The sequence below is a fragment of the Gopherus evgoodei genome, chromosome 4, assembly GCF_007399415.2.
Source record: "Gopherus evgoodei ecotype Sinaloan lineage chromosome 4, rGopEvg1_v1.p, whole genome shotgun sequence".
In the NCBI taxonomy this organism is placed as follows: domain Eukaryota; kingdom Metazoa; phylum Chordata; order Testudines; family Testudinidae; genus Gopherus; species Gopherus evgoodei.
The window spans coordinates 124,748,074-124,752,534 of NC_044325.1; the positions used below are offsets into that span (position 1 = coordinate 124,748,074).

Genomic DNA, 4,461 nt, shown 5'->3' on the forward strand with positions numbered 1-4,461 from the left:
GTCTCTACTTAGAATTAGAAAGGGATTGGCAGGCCGCCAACCTTCCAAATTCAATACAGAGAGAGAAGAGTCTGAGCGAACAGTTTGTGAACAACTCAGAAGTGAAAATTACCCATCTGAACATTGTCTTGTATACTTAAGAGTTACAAATATGGTCAAAGAAAATCAGTATTGCTTGTATGAATAATTTGCTTAGCAAAAACGGGGATAAATTCTCAATGAATGCTATGTCAATGGGATAGTTTGAGTGTCTCAAATGGCTGCTTGATCTGGCCATATCATTGCAATTGTGGTTTCATGGTACAAAGTTGTGTTTCCACAGGGAATAACTAACTCTTCTCTTATGATGGACCAGTTAGTCTATGGCTGCATAAGTAGAAGGGAGGGTATCAAGCCATATTCTCTTCCCTCCCACCCCCATGTACAGATTTTGAAAAGCCATACAAAGTACAAACATCTTCTATATCCTTGATTCCATGGTCCCACTACTGTGTTTGTAGCAGCCTCCATCTGTGACACCCAACACACCAAGAATTTAACTGGGGATCTCCGGAGGTAAAGGCAGGAGTTGGAACAGCTTGAATTAAAGAACAACAGCTTCAGCACTTAGGCGCATAGGAAGGTCAGAGACACACATTTACTAGTGAGTTACACTTTCACTGTGAATGGGACCAAGTGCCTATATGAGATGGGAGGTCTCGGCACCAGTGATGCTGCTAGACTTCCCACACTTTCCACAGCAGTGGCACCCCAGACTAAGCATAGGGTGGAATACAAGATAACATCCTGGAATGTCAGCATCAGTGGCCACATCACTAGGCATTTCCTCAGAACTCCCATCATCCTGTGCAGCCAGGGTGTCTCTGAGAACTGATGCTGCAGTGAAATCCCATTGCCCCAGTCTTGTCACAAGCCCTGGTCCTGTCACAGCTGAGTCACATTATCACGTAGAAGAGAAATCCACGCATTATTCAGTCCCAAATAGCAGTGATTAAGGGGTGATATAAAAGCCACTGAAGTCAACCTGGCAATTGTCCATTGATTTTGTTGGGCATGAGTTCTCTTTGGTTAAGGCCTGATCCAATGGCTGTTCATGCACAGCAGGTCCACAGAGCTTGTTGCCTTTTGCCCAAGTTCTCGAGGTCCACTTTCTAAGCATAGGAGTGAAATGAGGAACTTGACACAGGATTTTCTGTGCCCTCTTCCTACATAGGGGACACAAGTAGAAGGAACCAGATAATAGCAAGATCTCTAAGGCCATCACTTGGTGAAAATATGAGAAGGCAAGCGAGGGGGCATGTCATATTAAAAGATGGAGTTTGACAACAATGAAACGGACTAACTCTCAGCAGAGCTTTGAAAGTTTGCTTCAAAGACATGTTTAAAGTTGTATAGGAGAGTGCTTCTTCAAAACTATTTCCAGTGAAGAAGCCTTGAAAAGCCACTGGGAACTCATTAACCAGGCACTGACGCACCGCCACTACATATTTATTTTAAATATTTCTGCTGTGGCTTCACAGCAAAGAGAGAGACAATTTTTCCCAAAGATCTTGTTGGGTCTTAGATTTTGCAGAGTGAGGGATGGAGATGGTCTTAGACCTGATGCTTTGTGAGCTGGGAGAGTGGTTGATGAGAAAAGATTCCTGAGGGCTGCCTTGAGCAAACCACTTCTCTAGTTTGCTCCTTTGGCCTTGGCAGAATTGACAGACAGCAAAGGACATCCTAACAAAGGGCTTGTAAAAATGTTAGCATGAAATTTACAAAGCAGAAAATTCATATAGCAGGGAGTAACTGATGACCTTGTAAATCACCCTCATCAACTGCTTACTGTTGTTCAGACCAGAACACCTTTGCTGCGGGAGCAGTTTAGAAGCAGGGAAAATAAAATCCATCACCATCCAGGTAAGTTTTGAGCTCTGCAGATACAACCCATGTGAGTTTTCCAGCAAGGCTGAATATTTTATGCTGTTCTTTTCCTGCTCAGCTCTACCAATGTAAAAAAAAAACAAAACAACTTATTAGGATTCATTCCAATCTAATTACCCGCTCCATCAATCAGTCTCCAACTAATTCACCTAAAATACGATGAAGGACTCTAAAATCTTCATTGCAAGCTTCCCTCTTGAAAAATCTTCATATTATTTTAATTTTAGTTTTGAAATGTATAAAAAAGGTTTATTAGATGCTAGTCTGTAAGCAATGACCATCCCCACAACATATTCAATCCATTCCTGCTTATGACCACACATAAATACTTTTGTTTGAACACAGAAAATTTAATTTCAGTCACCTCATATCAAATGGTAACACACAAAGGGTCAAGTCTGCTAGTAGGCTCCAGCTGATTTCCACCACTCTGGTGTCAGAGTTAACTGGTCAATCAAACAGTGTTTGTGGCTACTTTGCGTTTTTGGAGCAGGATTAATAATCTAAAGTGTATCCATGGGTCCTGCTGATAAATTAGTGTTTCAATTCTAGTTGAAATTGGGGTTTTGTGTAAAGCTGGTCAAAATTCTCCACTGAAACCATTTTTTTCCAGTTAAAATGGCTTTTCAACTAAATGTAAATGTTATGAAATAATTTTGTGATGAAAATAACCAGACCAGTTTTCAAATATTGGTTACTGAATGAGATAACTCAGTTTCATGTTTGCATATACAAACAAAAACTTTTTTGAGGATTTATGTGCTCAGATGCAAAGGTAAGAGATATGGTTATCCTTGGTTGAAAAATGGGATTTCTGAAGGTGTTTAACAATGCAGTACGAATAAAATGGAGTGAGTATCATGGAAGGGCTGATTGCAAAGTGTAGTTAAGGTTAAATTGTTCACTTACAGTTAAAGTCTTTGATGATTCACTATGGGGGAAGAATAGAATGAATCAGCTTCAGAGTTTCCACTCTCATTATTTTGAGTATATACTGTTCATGGCAATATGCAACTCAAGCCAATTTCCTCTAGTTCCTTGAGTTATATAGTGCTCATTTTCATTTTTGGACAAAGTCTATCCCTTCAGTCAATGCATCTTGACATTTATCTCATCACCGGTCAATATCTGTTGATTGTTCCAATCCTTCTTTTGTGTCATGGCAGGTGGATTAGTGGTATTCCATATACCTGTTATTTAAACTGAGTACATGGTGCCCACACAGAATGTGACTGAATTCATCCTTTTGGGACTTTGCCACAATGAGATGTTACAGCCTGTGTGTTTTGTGTTCTTTGTACTCCTCTATATCGCTACTGTGCTGGGAAACCTTCTAATTATTGTCACTGTAAAGAACAGCCAGTATCTGAAATCTCCCATGTATTTCTTCCTCAGCTACCTGTCCTTTGTAGACATGTGCCTTTCCTCTGTCACAGCCCCAAAACTGATTCCGGACCTCTTCATGGAGAGGAGAATCATCTCCTTTGATGGCTGCATAGCACAGCTGTTTGTGGCCCGTTTCTTTGGGGGCACTGAAATCTTCCTTCTCACAGTGATGGCATACGATCGTTACATCGCAATCTGCAAACCCCTCCATTACACAACCATCATAACCGGGTGTGTTTGTGGTTCCCTTGTGATGGCTTCATGCGTGGGTGGCTTTGTGCATTCCATAGTTCAGACTCTCCTGACCATCCAGTTACCCTTCTGTAGTCCCAACGAGATTGACCACTATTTCTGCGATTTGCAACCTTTGCTGAAACTGGCCTGCACTGACACTTATTTTATTGGCATCATGGTCACTGTCAATGGTGGGATGATTTCCCTGATCTGTTTTATTGTGCTGGTTGTGTCCTATGTTACCATCTTAGTCTCCTTGAGAACTCGCTCCTCCGAAGGTCGTCGCAAAGCTCTTTCCACCTGTGCCTCCCATATTGCTGTAGTGATTATATTTTTGGGCCATTAATCCTCATGTATTTAAGACCTTCCACCATCTTCTCAGAGGATAAGATGATCATGGTGTTCTCCACCATTATCACCCCTATGCTGAATCCCTTGATCTATACCCTGAGCAATGAGGAGGTGAAAAATGCCATGAGAAAATTAGGGAGCAGAAAAACGACGTTAGGGGTGAAATGAAGAATGGGATGTGTGGAATGATGGTAGTTCTGCCAAGTAATGCTATTCATCAGGAATTTGAGAGAGAAGAGATTTTAATATCACAGGTGTTCAGTTTTTCTGTGAAAATTCCCAATGATTTTCTCTGAATCCTGCTATGTGTAACCTACAGGATTAACCTGCTTACATATATATATATATATATACTATAAGGAAATATTATATATAATAATTATATAATTATATATAATATTTTCTTATAGTTTAAGTATTTGGTTGATTGTACTAGGTTTGTAGATTTATAATAAAGTAAGTTTGGCTGTAATGCAAGAGACCTACAGGCCATATCATGTATGTTTATCTAAGGCAAAGTTAGCATATCTATATTAAGACCTTTTATCCAGAAAGCAAAGTTGA

General features: G+C 40.2%; 1 pseudogene; it reads left to right on the top strand.

The window, feature by feature from the left end:
- Positions 1-3,136: 3,136 nt before the first annotated feature.
- LOC115651568 lies at positions 3,137-4,065 on the top strand (annotated as a pseudogene).
- Positions 4,066-4,461: the final 396 nt, after the last annotated feature.